The 18771-nt window shown below is 38.4% G+C and overlaps 1 pseudogene; it reads right to left on the reverse strand.

Moving 5' to 3' along the window:
* Positions 1–18771, reverse strand: part of LOC139808082 (disintegrin and metalloproteinase domain-containing protein 10-like) — a 60191-nt pseudogene that overhangs the window by 18886 nt on the left and 22534 nt on the right.

Consider the following 18771-nt stretch of genomic DNA (forward strand, 5'->3'; position numbering starts at 1 on the left):
TTTGATAAATTCCAAAAATATCGTAAAATATAAAATTAAAATGATAGTATAATATTTATAAATCAGATTTAATTTAGACGAATCAGATATGAATCTAACATTAGATTCATAGACAGACTAACATATAAAATAGAAATCAAACATTTATGTACGGAACACTCTTCAAGCTACTTACTCGGTAATAATATTAGCAGCGATTTCTTTCCAAGTTTAATAAGGTGATAGATTTGACAAAAAAGAGTAAGATTCTGAAAGTCGTCTCTTCGAGTAATCTTGAAGGGAGAAACTAGTTAAGTCAGAATGATCGCAAGAAGAGTCGGAGCGAATAGAGATAAAGGAAGAAGATTGTACATTTGTAGATGTAAAAGTAAGAGAGAAGGAAGAAAATTCCCTCCTGGGCGATGTTGCAAATGTAGGCTAGGGAGGGAGAGAGAGAGAGAGAGAGAGAGAGAGAGAGAGAGAGAGAGAGGGAAGGAATCATGCAGAACGAGCGTCGGAGGGTCGTCAGAGAAAAAAAAGCGATAAAGGCGGGCGAGATACAAAAGGAAAAAGCTTTCACCGATAATTAATGAATTATTCATGTTCGAATTCGTTTTTATCACGCATTGTAGCGTGTTTTCGTTCATACTTATTCATCGACGGGCTCGTCCGACGATTTCGTGCCTCCGCGATAAAATGCCCCGGCGGACATTTGAAAGCGCGATTCAATAGACTCTTCTCTCGTCGCCGATCAATTCAGGCCGAAACTTGCATTTTTCATACCTGATACGCTCTGAATCGACATACACACACTCTATCTCTCTCTCTCTCTCTCTCTTGGCGGATCATGATAAAGAATCCGTGTCGCGATCTTTTTACTTCGACGTAAAAGTCGCTACTCGTTTCTGATCGCCGCGAATAAAGTGCCGAGTCGTGTTTAACGTTATGAAGTATTGACAAACGTGACGAAGACGACCGAAACTATTTTCTGATAAAGTGCTTACCTATAGTTAAGAACTGTCTTAGATATCCTGATAGGCTAAGAACTTAGATATCCTGATAGACGCCATAAGAAACGGCATAGTTAAATGACTCAATTTCCTTGCTAAACAGAGAGGCTTTCAATAACTTCGCGACGTTAGAAACCGAAATGACATTAAAGTAACGACATATTAGCAAGGAAAAAAGAAAATCTGAAACACGAAGCACCATTAATATTTTGTGCAGCGAGATCGCACGCCACCGGCGAGCGGAGAACAAAGCAGCGTCAGAAAGATACGAGGGCTCATTTCTCTCGCATCTCGAGACGCTTAATTCTCGCAGGAGGATTCGCGAAGAGCAAGCGAACTGGTTGGCTCCCGGCGTAATCCCGAGAAGTGGCGGAGCGGATCTATGGAAACACAGAACCCTTAATCGGGAGGCGGGACCGGGACGAGGGACCAAGAACGCGAAAAAATAAAAAAAAATACAGAAAAATCGTGGAACGCGAAACGGGGACGGGGACGGGGACGGGGACGGGGCGAGCGCGGCGAAGTTGCGCGATCCGGAAAAGTGCGGCGATAAAAGGGATGAAACGGGAAGACGCGCTCTCGAGCTGGGCGGGACGAACGGAGGTTTGATAGCCGAGGGGGTAGAGGAGCAATCGAGGAGGTTTGCGATGGAGCTTTCACGGAGGAAAAGCCCTCGTGCTCGTTAGTAGAAAAATCCAATTTAGTCACTGAACGGCTAACGGATCGGCTCCGGTCGTGGCGCGTTCGACGCGTCCGTCGAGTCCCGGCAAGCGTAAACGCTATACGCATGCGAGAAAGTGCGACCGAATGTCGCTTTATCGATCAACAATCGAATTACACCGACGAAGCGACGCGACGGTCACATTGATCTGAATCGACGCGAAACTTAGCGTCTTGCCTCGGCTTTCACAGAGGACGTTCTTTTACGCACTTATCTCGCAAACTTTCTTGAAACTTCCAATCCACTTTATATCCCCACCCACCGGAACATATAATAAAAATTTGCTAATTAATTAATCCATTATCGGAAATACTCGAAAGAATGATTTTTATACAAAGAAAAGTAAGAAACAATAATTACGTCAAAACTTGTGAATCACTTTCGCAAATCGACACCGAACCCAGTTCACGTTTTTCCTTTTTTTTTTAATTACAGTGTAAAGTTAGCACATGTAGTTATTTCTACATGAAAGCGTGGCAGAGAGCTTTTTACCTTTGTTTCTTTCACGCTCTATGTTCTATTATTTGGCGCTCCACGTTCTTCGTCAATTTAGTTAAAGCGACATATGCGAATGGCCAGTTTCAGCCGCGGCCGCGCAAAACGCGGGAGTGCCATGGCGAATGAAAACTCGCGACTACCCCGTCGAAATACGCAGTGAAAATCGCGGCTGTGCGAAGTGGCCTTTCATTGGCGACTCTCCTCGCACCCGTATATATGCTCGCACTCGCAGAGCAATACGCTGCGAATAGTACTTGAATATCGAATTGTTCCGCAGTCCAAGGACAACATCGAGGATTATTCGCCACCGTGTAATGTCTGACAAAAACAGAGACAAAGAGGACACGAGTCATTTATCCATTTTGAGCGCATTCATTCCAGCTTTGGATTTCAATAAAAAGTTACACGTGCGATATAGGGTAAACTCGGGTAAGATGGCCATAGTTTTTTAAAATGCAATAAACATACATTTATTTTCGTTATATTTTAACAATGTTTGGTATATTCCTTCACTGAAGCTTAAAGTACGTAAAACTATCGAAATTAAGAAGAAAACACTTAACATAAATTTTATATTATCAAAGTATTACAACGTATGCATTGGCCATCTTATCTGACTTTTAAGGAAAAGATGGCCATAGCAGAAAAGATAACCATAGTATTTTTAAATAAATAGTGAAAAATAGAAATACAAATTATAGGTCAAATTACAATTTACATAGCTTAATTATGTGTGTAATGTTGATTACGGCAGCTTAACTATAATTTATTTAATGTTATAGCAGCTTTTAGCGGACACATGAAAAACTTTGCAGGCAGTCGAAAGTAAAAATATGATATAATATTCACAATATTGTTATTTTGAATAGTGTACGCACATAAACTACTGTAAATATCGATTATCTTTGAGAATGACTACAAAAATGCACTGTTTAGCCATTATTGGAGAAATTACAGCCATGGGCCATCTTTTCCGTATGGCCATCATACCCGAGTTTACCCTAACTTCTTTCGTTTTATTCGTTCAGACACACCGAGAGTACTGGGACTACGTAAATTTCAAAAATAAACGAATCGCGCCTTTCGCGGAGAAATTTTTTTTAAATTAATGTTGCGCGCGCGACATAATTTACAAAGTGATTGCTGGTTTAATTCATCATAGTCACTTTGCATCTCTCTCTTGTAATAGTCTATTTCTTACTAACAACTAAATATTCGAATGCAACGTAAGTTCTGCGAGTACAATTTTCCTCAATCTCTCTTTATATTAAAAAGCTTTACCAAACCCTACTTAAAAGATTCGATGTCGAGCGATGATCTATGACGCCGTAAAATCACCACTGCGGCGTTAAAAATATTACGCTATATATCTGGCAGCCTTTTCGAGATATATATTACGAAACTATATGCGGTGGGTAACTCTTCGTTAAACCATCCCCAATTCTCCGCAGCAATCTCTTTGAGATTGAAAAGCACGTCGTAATTTTCCTTGTCTTATACTCTTACCGGCCGATTTATGCTTCGCGTAAAATCCCTCGGGTGTAGCCCCTTTATTAGCGTGCTGGTCCAGCATTTGTTCGATTTATTCTTATGTTTCTAAGAATTAATTATTAATCCCAAACAGAGAGAGAGGGGGGAAAAAAGAGATGATTAATCCCTGCAAGGAAGATAATAGGACCTTTCCAGTTTCCAACGTGCAAAATTAACAGCTTCGTCTGTGCGATACCTATATATACTATACATATATACTCGTGCTATACATATGTACGCATAGCGAAGATATTTCTTTGCGGTGTCTTGCAAGCCTTAACGTAATCGATGGTAGTATCTATTTCGCCGTGGAGATCGCGATACTTAGTCTAATGAGCGTTGGTTAACCCTCGATTGACCTATTGCGGAGCTAATCGCACGGAATAATTGCCGACCTTTTTCTCTCGCGGCGCAGCAGCACAAATTACGTGTTCCTGTACATATGTACATATCCTGAGTACTTGCACTCTTGTTGATTTGCAAATCGACCTCGATTGTCGATTTTCCAACAGATAGAATTGCAACAAGCGTAAAATAAGTCTCAATTTATCGGCCGGTTTTGCTGCACCGTGAAAATATTGCTATTTACAATAAGATATTTTTACCTGACCCGCGAAACAATTGAGGTAGATTTACATTTATCGCTAAATTGGTATTTTTCTGTATATATACATATATATAATATTATATTTAAAAAATCCAATATAACAATAATAATTTATCAGTTTATATAATCAATTTTAATTTTAATTATAAATAAAAATTATTTTATAGAAATTAATTTAAATAATTTAAATAATATATTTTAACTTTATCAATTATTTAACAATTCTATTCACTAATTTTAAGATAATATCTTTTGCCAAGTAAATATCAATACTATAGTAGAGACATCTCATCAGATAACAAATATTGCTATTAACCGCGGAGCTATAATAATTACGCGATTCATTTTTGCTCGATCAAGCGGTTTCAATTATTCGCAGTAACATTATTTATTGCTATTAATACAAATTAACGTTGCTTATTATTGCTACATTAAATATATATAAAAATGATTTAGTAGAATTAAAACAGACGGAGGCCAATTTGAGGTCACCGATATCAATAGCACAAGTGTAAAAAATTTATCTAATGTTAATTATCACATCTGTATTTTTATGAACAAACATGAAGTTTCCGTTTGTATTATATATTTATAAAAATAAATTTTTAACGAAATAAAGTTTTACGAGTTTCGCTGCCCCTCTTGATCAAAGGCGATGTTCATTCTTTCGATAGCTTTGCCCGCCTCGATTAATCATTTCGCAATCAAGAAAAGCGATGCGATCTCTCTCGGCGAAACCAGCTATTGTTTTTCCTCGTTTCTCGACACTCGGAGCGCCAAAAGGATAATAAATATTCCGCTCTTGATCATCGCGGCAAATTACAAACTCGAACGCGCGCAGGCCGTCGATATATCGACGGACACGCGCCGGCTGGTTTGTTAATTGATTATCGGATTATCTACCATTAAGTCGGCTCGAATCATTGCAGACAGAAAAATCGGATCAACTACTCCGGATCGATAATACTAGTATTATCGAGCACTCCGTTCGATGTACAAAGCCGAAACTTCAATTACGTTGTTCGTTACGCGACTCACTATATCTGCCAAAGTATATTAAGTATATATAGTATATATAGTATATATTAAATAATTTTCTATAGTTCTACTATAACTAAAAATATTGGCATGTAATAATTATTATATTGACGTTTTTTTTACTCTTTTTTAAAAGAAGTTTCTCGTAATAAGTAGTGCTTTTAACTAACACATTAGCATTGCCTATTACTTAAAAGCTTTGTGAAAAGTAAGTTTATTTTCGAGATGGAAGCAAAGGCAAGAACGAAAGTTCGGCGGATAAAAACGAGCTGCGGGACGTCTGTCAAAAAAAAAAAAAAAAAAAAAAATTGCGTGAAGGCGAAGGCTCGTTTAAACGCGTGGATTTTGCATACGGTAATTTGTAAGGAGCGCATTTCGGAAATTGCATTTTCTTTGTCAGAAACTTGGCGTGCTTGACAATAAGCGGCGCAAGCCAAAATCTCGGCTTAATTAGCCGTAGTAGCCATAGCTTTAAGCACACACATTCTATGTTTGCGTCCTTTTGTCTCCGTAATTCGTATTCTTCGAGTGCGAGAAGCTCCGCTTATGAATACGTCGGGCAACCTGGCTGCTGGCCAGAAGGGCCTTCATTCTGCGATCGTGACTTGCTACTCCTTCGCGTTCTAGTTGCCGCGTCAGAATTCTTTGTAAATCGTATCCTTTCATCAAGCACACATTATGATTCGTTCGCGTGCGACATTTTACAAAAAAGTTGTGCCGAAAAGGTCTCCGCTTGTATATTAAGAATAAATTTCAAAAAGTCTTCGCTTGATTAATCGATATGAACAAATATAAAGCAAACTTTACAAAATGTCTTTTGTGTACTGGCTCAGCATGAAAAATTTAATAATTATTCAATAAACCAACAAAAATTTTGTTAGCTTTAGCCGATATTTGTTCAGATATTCAAAATAATTTTAATTTTATTTTAACCAAACATATTTTTAATCGAGATAAATTACATCAAAATAAAAACAAAAAAAAACTTACATGTATATAGGAATTAATAATATGCGACGCATAAAGGATATGAAAATTGTATAAATAAAACAAATAAACTTCGGGAGTAAAAATCAAAATCCTACTTTTAGCATTTTATATTGCGGACGACTTTTATTTCGGCATAGTTCTGCGATTTAATTACCAAGACTATTTAAAAATAAGAATTAAGATGAGACGGGAGAGAACTTTGAATTTTATCAAATGCTATACAGAAAAGCATGATTGTATGGAATAATTTCGTACCTTGCGATATTAATCTAATATAAGAATAAATTGAAACAAAAATATTGTTTCCCATCTATTATTAGGGATTCATTCCTCGATGTATTTCCATCGAAAAAGTTTTCTTTCGTATCGGATATTTTGCGCTAAATGCAGCCATTTGACTCTCAGATCCATATTACGTAATATCCAATATCAGATAAATATAAAACTCATAAAGAGAAAAATAGAAATACACGTGCGCGCGAGACAAAACAGACTTGAAAAAAAAACTTAATACAATTTTATCTCCGTTTAGGAAAATATAGAAATTTTGAATATGTAATGATTATTCATAGAATTTGTGTTGTTCGTAGAATTCATCAAATTAAAAAAAATGTCCATAAAATCATAATAGGTATAATCTCCGTTAAATTAAATGGCTAATTTTATAAATTAAAATGACCATCTCCCATTACTGCCTTTTCTTCTAATTGTGTCTGCAAGTCACATCCGCATAGAGCGCCGAATGCACGCTCACATTTACAGAGAATGAAGTTCGCGAGCAGCTCGCCTCAACGTTCCGACAAATTTGCTGTCAACAGGAATCAGAGTTCTTTCGGCAGCGAAGCCACCGTCAAAGAGGCTTTCCTCCTGACTTCAAGCCGGTTTGAGAACAAAACGGCAAGAGAGCACGAACATTTCGACAAATATATCGTCCGTTAAAGAGTTTAACTCGCCGCACAGCTCGCGGAAACAATGGCCATTCCGACAGCATCGCGGCAACTGGTATATTCGCGATACCAAAGTGCGGAGTGCATTTCGCTGGCGTTGTCGCAATTCGAGTGCCGTCATCACGTTCTACGAGCCGAGGGAGACGAAATACGCCAAAATATCGTTATAGCTATTACCGCGGCACATTGAGCGGAGGGAAAGACGGGATTGGCCTACTTTCCGCCGAAGCCGCCCTCCCCGGAGGAGCGCGGAAGAACCGACATTACTCGCGGACTTTGAAATTTCGCCTATTGGGAAACGACGCGGGATTCCGCCGACTATGACAAATGGCCCGACAATTTTTGCGCTACACTCGAAAGCCGCTGATCGATTCCCGGACATTCGCCGTCCTTGCCGCAGCGCGAATACCGCGCGGATACAAGTCCATCGCGAAGAGGGAGTCGCCGCGACCGCGACGTTGTCCATTCGGCATGTATAACGCGCGACGACAATGTGTCAAATGCGTCTCAATAACAAATGAAAAATTGCTCGTGAAATCATTCTCCCACATATAGACATATATATTCCAAGCCTGATGTCCTGAGTTCATTCTGCTAATACCGACATAATGAAGTTACGTCGAGTTCTGCGCGAAACTACATTAACCAATATTTAACTGCCTGGCAGATCGACCGAGAGTGCTTAAAATTTAAAGCGTGAAATTTCACGTCGTAATTGAATCATCTGTAAATTTTGAATTGTGTAATAAAAGGTGGACTCTCTGCAGATAGAGAGTGCTCTCTATTCGGAGAGCTGTAGAGAAAACAAAAAGAGCTCCTAACATTGATTTGGAGTTACATTCGTTGGATACAATTTACGAAATGAAATATTTTGGAAACGCAACTTGGTTACACATGTAGAAATTGCTTAAAACATACTGCAAATGTAATACTTGGTAAAATATATTAAATATTTTATAATATCTGTATTTTTTTATTAAACGGAAAAATATAGGGAAAAGTACACTTTTAAATTTTCTCGTTAATTAAAAGCGTATTTGTCTAATGTTCTCGATCTCTCTCTTTCTCTCACAAGATGCGCACTATACGGATATTCCATATTAAAAAAGTGAAAAAGAATTTAGCAGGAAACTTCTATGAAACTCGGGGCTTGTCGCGAGAGACATTAACATTAAAAGGATTTGTGGCCGGGAGTGGGATTTCTTTGGCGAGGATTTAAACGAGCGCGCTTTGTCCGTAATTGAATTTTAAGTATCACAAAATTCACGACACGGAGCTCACACCAATCCTTTGTTTCGCGCGGACAAATATAAATACTTGAAAATTCATTATGCTTCTCTTTTTATCTTCAAAGAAACAAGCGAGGGGGACGCATAAACGGAGCGTGTGTCGAGTTCCTCGCGCTTCTTCTCGTCTATATGGATCCTTTGATCAATTTCTGCTTGACGACAATTAATTGGCCGCAAAACGATATCTAATGTATATTCTCACAGAAATTTAAATGTCTTCGTAATGATATAACCGTAGCGTAAAACAGAAAATATATACATTCAGAGATATAAATAATTAATTGCTCACAAAGAGAGAACTTTCCCGCGACTGTATCGCTTGCAGAAGAATAAACTCGCGACCCTGATACCGAGCCCCGATAATCTTTACCCTGATACCCGGAGCCAGATTTCGCAATACCGGTGCGACCCCGAGCATAATGCGGCAAATACTTTCATAATAACTCGCGCGTCGGCATAGATTCGCTCGCTCGCGAACCGCGAACTTTCCAAGACGATTACTTGCTAATGGTATACCGCGCGCTAGCCGCGATTCTCCATTAGCGCGAATCGGAAATCGAGTGTCCCCGGATATGCAATTACACGCGCGTGTACCGTCAATTAGGCAAGTTTAATCGCTAATCGGATTATCGTTGATACGCGTTATCCCGCACCAGTACGCCCGCTATCAGGGCCGACTCTGCAGCCAACCAGCCGGCAGATTGCGGCGCGGTGGTTGCTGGCCGTTTGCAGGGACGCGAACGCGAACACACCAAAAAAGTCAAGTTAATTTAATTGCCGCGTCGCTCTGCGCGTAATTACTAATTTCGAGCGTCGCGTGGTTGCTTGATAAATTAAATGACAGCCGCTCTTCAGATAACAAACGCAGCAATACTAATTGTAAGTAGGTCTATACTGAGTCACTATATCGCTATTTAGCGTAAACGGTTGTTGTAATTATGTATATCACGGAATGTATAACGATAAACCTGCTTACTATTCCATCCTGTAATTCGTGACATGCGTGAGTCCTTCGTCATCTTTATCTTGCAAAATCTTACGGAATTCTTGAAACGCTGAATTTTATTTCGCTTCCAAGAGCGATATTAATTAAAATTGGGAAAAAAGTAATAATAAAATCTCAATCATCCGTCGAAATATTCTCTCGGTTTCCCCCGATTTTCCAGAGAAATAAATCACCTCGCGATGTTATCGATTTTCGAAAAGAGTGACAACTCTCTGATATATGGTGACGTGATGGTATCGATATATGTATAATAATACGCTATTTTGAATACATCTTGTCACCCGACTGTTTTATGAAGCGAATATTTTACGGGTAGAAAATGGAAGTGACTTATACATGGATGTATTCGTATCGTACCGCGTTTACGGTTGTTGCATGAATCTTGTATCAGAAAGCACATCAAGTGAGAATATTTAGAATTTAAAAAATCTTAAAATACGAACAGTTTCACAATTTCATTAAAGCTCACGATTAATTACGATCACGCGTACTAACACCCGAACATAATAATAGAATAATAGAATAGAATAATCGCACGGCACTTTATACGACACGCCCGACGTTAATCACACGTTACGCACTTCACTATTATATATTACGATAAAAATATAAAAACATGAAGAAATTACACACGAAGCTACTATGCGTTCGCCATTCGCAACGTTTCGCATAATTAGTGTAACGGACGATAATAGCTAATTATAGGGCTAACTAGAAAATAATAGCGTTTGGATAATGCGACGGTCCGTGCTATTATCTGAAGGACTATACGACGCGCAGCGACTTCCCTACCGTAACAAACACCAAGGCCATACAGACAATCATATACTGCACAAATATATAACGTATTCTTAATTCCGCAAGCTAATAATTGTGCACTGTAATAACTATGAGACATGACATGGCGTTTCGGAGAGATAATACGATGATACACGGAGCGGTTCGTGCCGTTGCTCGCTCGTTCGAGTCTCGTGGCGAATAACTGGCCTTGTGTACGCACAATGCGTGCTGTAAAAACAAACTGCAAAACCAAACAAGGCCATAAAATATTCAATGTATTATGAAACAAATATACATTATAATAAATATGCAATATTTTTCATTCCTCATGATTTAAACTGATTTGGATAAATCAACGTATAGTTATGCTTTATTTTATGGATTGATTTATATCGTCCAAGATAATGACTAAACTCCGTTCAATTTAACTAGTTGAGAGATAGTGTTTGAAGATAGAAAAATTGTTATGAATTTTAATTTTTACAAGAAAGTTTGCTTTAATTGATTAAAGAATGTATTTATATATATCTATAAATTTTTATTTAATAGCAAATTTTAACTGTTATAATCGAGTTTGGAAAAAATTAAATGTACTGCTACCTTAACTCAATATACAAATACAAGAAAATTATCATCCGGCATTATATTTTTCAGCTTATTGATTGCTTCAATTAAATCTCTTTTTAATTCGAGCGGTAGCGTTGCAACGCCAAATATATATAGTACATAAAATTAATAATATCTCGAGAAAAGATGTAAAATAACATAGATAATTTTGTCGCAGACTTAAAGTCATATAAAATCTTGAAATATACAGAGAATAATACTTAATTTCAAACTTAGAAACTCGATTGTCAATTAAAGTGTCAGATATAAGAAAATTGACGCGATAAAAATAATTCAGTTTCGCGAAGACGTAATCGGTTGTGCGGAAAATAGCGTTATCCTAATTAAAGAGTCGTCGCGGAAGAGAATGTAACAAGACAAGAAAGTAATCAACGATCTGCAACCACTTTGCTCCCGCGTGCATTGAGAAGAGGAGCGAGTCAACTCGCTCTTACGCTTTATGCATAAATGCGAATAAATTACGTGTCCGCTCCTCTTTGGCGTCGAATTGCTTACGGCCGGATCCTGTGCATCAAAGTTCAGTGTCGAGTGCAGCTCAACATTCGACCGTGAAGGATTAATAGTCTCGTCTCTCGTCCATGTCGACGCTTTTCTATACTCGTTATTTAAAGATGCATTTGCGATGCAGCAAGAAAGAACTGCTCGAATGAACAAACAAAATTACCGGCTGCTCTTATACAACCAGGTAATCGTACGCGAACAAATTAATGCAACGAAATATTTCTCGATAAACGTTAGCATTGATACATAAATTGTTCAATTAACTTCGTAATTGTTCGAACGAGCGGTATAGACAACTTTTCCTCAGTGTGCGAATATATGTTTGCGCAGCACAAGTGAGCGAATGATTTTGCTACAAAAATTAATATGAGTAAACACGTGGGTACAACATGCTGTAAAGGTGCATTCGAAATATACAAGCGTGAGCGAACAAGATGGATGCGCTGAAAAGGTATGCGCTTATATCGTAAAAGCGCGATTAAATCGACGTATTCGCGTTTGTACTGCGCTGCGTAAACAAAAGAGAGCAAACGAGTATCAGCCAGCAGCGAATTGATTCACCATAAACGTGCGTTTGCGGCATTCGAGAACGGCGAGCGACCGAATGAATTCGCTAGAAAGGTATGTTACGCGAGGACGAGGACGATGAAGTTGATCGCTGTGACACAGTAGAGAAAACGAACGGATCCATTCGTTCGCGTTCATCCCGGCATACAGGCAATCGTCAAAGAAGATACGCGCGTGGCACGAATGTCGATCCCGGAAACTGTGTGTAAAGGAACCCCGTTCAATACGGAATCTAAACATCGGATTCCGATGTAAATTAAATGGTTCCATCAAGTAAGCCGGGACATTTCAATATTTCATACACCGCGGTTACCGCTGTTATATTAAGCTGTATCATCGTGTATCGACCCCAGACTGAATCAGATAAAATAGAAAAATATAGGCATATGTATATGTGCGCGAGCAAAAAGAGAAATAATAATCAAAATAAAAAATTCAATCCGATATATTTTATCCATATGAGTTAGAATCGATACGTAATTTAAAAAATAGATATTTGCTCATATAGACTTTCCTCCTTTACACATATTCTATCCACTTGTATCGTTACTCATCTGATTTTATGCGACAATCTACTTTACTTTTCAATTGAATTTTCCTAATGTCTTATTTCTCGTGGTACACATATATCGAGTTTTATTCTTTATTTTGTAATGTATATAGTGTATATTTTATTTTTTGTGTGTGTACCATATTACTTTATATCTTCATATATATTCTATAGCGACGAATGAGCTTGGGAATATTGCACGAGGATCTTGGCTCACTGACGCAGGAGAAATTCATCTGCAGTAGTGTAAACGTTTCCATTACGAGCCCGAGGAACAGCTGGTGCTTGCGTAAACGCACCTTAAGGCCACGGTTATAGTGGATGCACGTCCGGAGCGAAACTCATCCGGACAAATTCGTACCAGACGTCGGAACTAATCAAATACGGTGAACCAAGTCGAGATGACTTAAGGCGAAACCTCTAGATCATTTCCCTCCGGCTGTGGACTGCGTTTTTAAATAAATTCTGTGCTCGCAATAATTTCTTCATCATTGTCAAAAATTAAATTGACTGCACTCGTAAGCACTCATAAATTTATCGCAAATTACGTTTCTGTTAATTTGCTTGGAAACTATACTTAAAAAGTTCTGTTATCTACTTGCATTCACGGAGCTCTTCGTAAAAGTTTTTAGTTGTCGATTATCTATAAAAACGTTATGGTCTGTCTTCAAAATAATTATCATTTATTAGATCGTAATATATTCGTATATATCCATAGTATTCAATGGGGAATGCAAAGTTCCGGAATACTCTGTAAACGCGAGATCTGATCACGTAGCGTGTAATTACCTCCACTTATCTCGACACATTTAATTAGTTCTGATCGGCAAATTCCTATGCGCGTTCACCATGCTATAATCCGCATGCAGTGTAGTAACAGAAATATAATCCTTAAGTTACCTATAAGAATTATTTTGGATCCTGTCCTAAATCGATTTATGGTGATATTCCAAATAATATAATTAAGAAGATTAATATTAATAAATTAAGATCATTAATTAAGTATGTTAAAATGTATAATATAGGAGGTTAGATAGAATATAGGATTTTGACATATACATCAGTCTCAATGAATTCGCCAGTCATTCTACATAAAAGAAGATAAGTTTAAAATTACAGGCGGAGTATCAAATTTCTATTGTGTTTTTATATTTTATGAATAAATGTTTAACGACTTATTTATGTAAATATCGTTTCCATCATCGCGCACTGAAGATGACTTTGTTTCAGGTCGAAACGTTTGTCACATCATTGTTTATCTTTAATTTATAATATCTAACATGTGTAATGTACATCCAGCTTGGTCCACTAGTACTCTTATCTCCTTTGTTAATAATAAATAAATAATTAATTAATCGATAAATTAATTAATTATTCCGTCGAGTAAAATGTATATTGAAGCAAATGCAAATAATTTAATGGGACTATAATTTTAGATGCGTCTCGGCTAATTGTGTCGCAATGACGACCGCCGACGTTAATAAAACGGATATGATTAATATATCATAGTTGAAATGAACCTAATACCACGGCTGTAATCAAATGCTGAAGTGAATGCCAGATAGACTCGATGGAATCGTAATTATATCTCAACTCGCGGATGCAATTACAATAATAAATGAATCGGAATGCAACTCTCGGTTCCAACGGATTTCCCGGTAGAAATTTGTCGGCGTGCAAGAAAGCTCGTTGGAAACTCGCGTACGACGCCGTAAACCGCGGCCTAAGTCGTCGAAGTGAAGACTACGACGTTCGGATATTACCCACGGCAAGGAGCTATTACGGCAGGGTACAACTTCCCCGCAATCCCGATCGTCGAAACGACGGCGGCGACGGATCGTTCACGATTCACGATCCGCCGAGACGACGGAGCCGCATCACGATCAAGTTCTGGCCCCGTTCACGAGCTTGCGGTTACGTTTAGTTCGCCATACGCCGAAATTATACCACGCGGACCCTTCTCTCTCTCCCCCCCCTCTCCGTCTGCTCCTATTGTCCGATGTATGTGTCCACCTGCGGTCCATGCTAGAATGCTTACGGGGCTCGGACGTTGCACTAGTATCAACCATCGTCAATTCAGACAATACCGTAGTTACATTTTTGTCAATCTAACCGTTAACTCTCACGAGAAAATTTTTTTAAAATGAGTAATCGAAATTCGGAGTCGCCGGAACTGACTGAAGTAAAAGTCACGACTCGTACGAACTAACCCGGACATGAAATCGTATATATTTAAAATAATATTTATAAGTTAAACATCTGTATGAATTTGACCCCTATAATATCCCACACTACACGGAGAGAATTTTCTTTAAAATTTACCCTGAAATCATGGTAGTTGTGGCCGTTGTGGGATATGTACCACCAAGAATTTTATGCGAGCTATTCTGATTAATATCTACCGTAATAAAAAATATTAATATCTATTACATTAAAATATAAAATGGTTTGATTAATTTTACTAACATATATCTAGGGGATTTCAATAATTTTTCAAAAGTTACCAATCTGCTTGGTAATTTTTATCACGTTGTTTGTAAAATGTCTTTGTATAGTTTTAAAAATTCCTTGGTTGCCAAGTTGTCCCAAAGTTTGTAGTGAATTTAAGGGTAAAATATAACAAAAAATTCTCTCCGTGTATTAACGATAAATAATATTTTTATTTATCTACAAAAACAGAAAATTCTCAAGTGCTTGCAATTGCGATATTGTTTCTGATATTAAAGAAAATATCTTCATGGAAAAAGAATAAGAGACGTATAAACGAAATTATTGGCTATTTAGTGTTTACTTGCTTATTTTCTCAACGAGCGCAATTATTAACATAGCAGCTTGTAAAAATAAACGCAAAACGCTATAGTACTTTTATTACATGAAAACAAACGATTGCGATCCGCGAAAATCGTAGAAAAGGACTCGTTACGAAAAGGACCGATTATAAATCCTTTACTCGTTAAATCCGTGGTTCCGATGGTTCTAGTCACAAACGTGGACGAACGTTTATTTCCCACCGAAAGTCTATGGTCTGTACTACCCCCTTATTCGTGACCACAACGACACAGTAACCGCACGCGTGTATCTCCAATAGGGGAATCTGGCACGATTCCAAACGAAGAGGACGACTACGACAACGACGCCGTCGTCGTAGCCGTCTATGACGAAAATGAGATTCCTAGCTTAATGCGGCGAGTGGCGACGGGAGTAAGGTAACGTGCTATTCAGAAATCTCATGTCAATTGACTATATGATCCGCGGAAAAATCGGTATCGTGCAACAATAACCGTTAACAATATTCGGCGAGGCCCTATACTAAACAAAGAAAAAACCGTCGCACCGTCACAGCGACGATGATTTTATAAATTGTATAACGTATCTGCGTTATCAGTGCAGATGCGAGGGAAACGCGCGTAATAACAACGGAGGAATCCCTGCCGGACTCGCGATACGAAATTTCGAGAGCTTTTTTTTTTTCCAGAATCCGGATGAAATGGCTCCCTTCGCAATGCGCCAAACAGTATTTCGCGCAATTCACGCGCGCGGCACTCAATAATTTCGAATTGAAATCGAGGACGCGCGCGGCCTGCATTTCCGTTGTTGTACGCCGCGCATTCCGATGCGTTCGCGGCGACGAGGCGCACGCGACCCGCTTCGAGATACGCTCGTTCGAACGCGAAATTTATTTCTCGATTTCGCTCCGGGTTGCAAACGAGAGTCGCGAAAAGTTACGAGGGGAATATTGATACCGGTTGGGCGTGCATCAGGGCGTCGCCGATCGATCTAACCGACTCTTTCAGTCTTGCATTGCACGAGAGCTTGCATAGTATTATTACTCTTCCTCTTATTATTGGTTTATTATTTACTAAAGCTTCAATCTCTTTTACTACCCGGAGGAAATAAGTGATAATCTTACCTACTCGAACTAGTATTAGCAGATTGTACATTCTATTGTATTATTATGTTAGTGGCAGATATACAAACCATTATATAAACGATTCTGAAAGTGTGGTAATAAGAGATTTAAAAAAGCTGCAATTAGTTGGAAGCAATTTTACGTATTGAAAAAATACAATTTAAATTACAAAATATTAAAAGCGATCGACTCGAAGGAATTTAATAAAACAGAGGGTACGAGTTCAAACAAAATGTATACACGGCAAAAAAAAGCTTTTACTTTGACTAATTTAACGTCAACGTTACTTCGACAAACTTTCTCTTCGAAGTTTAATTATCAGGATGTTTCATGTTGAAAATTATGAACGCATATAGCGTCTATGGTTTTTCCCCACTCGTCAAGTTAAGCGTAAGATTTCTAGTCGTAACTTCCCGCGATGTCCTATATCCGTACGCCGAGTTAATTACACGGATATAACTAGGTACGGTATCAATAAATCACTATAATGTTTTTGTAAGGACCAATCAAGAAGGATTATTTCAGCAGACGCTCTCATACGGGGACTGACTCGCGTAACACGGAACAAACTCGATTATTTATGGGCACATTAGCGACGCGAACTAACGAGGGCGTGCTCAATGAATTACTGAAATCGTATTCAGCCGGAAAACCATCTGCGGTTATGCAATGACGTTAAACAAAGCGTTAATCCTCTGATGCACTTTGGGAGTTAAAATAACCCCGTGCGTGTTGCATATAATTCACTTGTCACGTATGCAGTTTTGGGAATATTGGCTTATTAAGATATAAAGGATATCCCGGAAGACCACTATGTAAAGATAGTAGAAACCAGTTTTGAGCGTAACTTTCGAGTTTTGAGATAATATTTTCGTTGTTTATATATGTTGAAACCCCTGTGGGTTTAGAAAAACCGATAAAAATTATGAAACTTTTTTTTTCGTTTAAACTCAAGTACGGCATTATATAATGTACGGCTTATTTTATTTAAAATCAGTTACATGTTATAGATATATTCAAAAAATAATATTAAATTAAATATAAATTATTATGACAATTATAAAATTTGCCGATGCTCCTCGACTCGACTCGACTGTTCATAAATTCTGAAAAATAACATTCGATAATCACATTCACAATAAACACATTCGTTATAATATTAGCAAAATTTCGCTGACAACATTTAGCTATATGCTTTATGTTTTCAACTCTTCATTAAATTGAGACTTGTTTTAACGCAATTTGCAATTTCACCACGTGTCGATTTAAGAAACCAGTGTTCAATTATAATCAGATTGAAACCTTTCAGTAATGTGAAAATGGATAGAGTGCATCTTATAGGAGGATTAAACAAGGCACCCTCAGGTGCGCCGAAGCTTGCTCTTCGCGAGTAGCGAACGCGCAGCCGTGCACATGTGCCGACGGAAACCGCCTCGGAATAGCGGACGCGGGCGGCCGCACGCTATCCATCACGAAGCTGAAGTTGAGGGATACTGATGGCTAATTACTTTGTCCGCGGACAGGCGCGCGCTCGTCGGCGTATAATACCACGCCTAATCTCGAAATGTGCCGACACTAACTCTTTCGTCCGCGATCGCGCGGTGCCGCGCCGGCTTAATGACGGTAATACGCCTCGTTTACGCAATGTAATTCCGGTACGCGGAGTGAGCGTGTATAAATATTGATCTAGTTGCTGCAATGACTATCAACGGCGCTCTCACTGCACCGCTTTATAACGTTGACACGCGGCGAGGGACAGAGAGACAGAGAGAAAGAGAGAGAGAAGGAGAGACACACACAAACAGAGAGACAGAGCTTCGAGATTATCGAATTGTTGATATTATCCCGATAATCTCGAATCAAGATCCCCTTCGGTCGGTCGAGGCATTATCTGCCAGCGTAATTAGTTCCTTTGACACACATGTTTTGCGCCTTATCGTTAAATCAATGCGAATAATCGGTCTTCTATGCGTGGACAAATATCGAGAAAATAGATTTTCCAATAGTAATTTAAGTATTATAATCACTGCGTTTTAAAAATTTGAGGAATAATCTCTTATAAAAGAAAGAGATGAAGATAACGCATAATATTTACGTCATAGTCCATGATATTATGTTATACTATTTCTGTTATCATTGCGCAAATATTAAATTAATAACAACCGTGGCGGTGAGTTACCAGCGTCGACCAAATTGTTAAATAATTTCAACACAAAAATAA

This window comes from Temnothorax longispinosus, chromosome 2 (assembly GCF_030848805.1).
Source record: "Temnothorax longispinosus isolate EJ_2023e chromosome 2, Tlon_JGU_v1, whole genome shotgun sequence".
Taxonomy (NCBI): domain Eukaryota; kingdom Metazoa; phylum Arthropoda; class Insecta; order Hymenoptera; family Formicidae; genus Temnothorax; species Temnothorax longispinosus.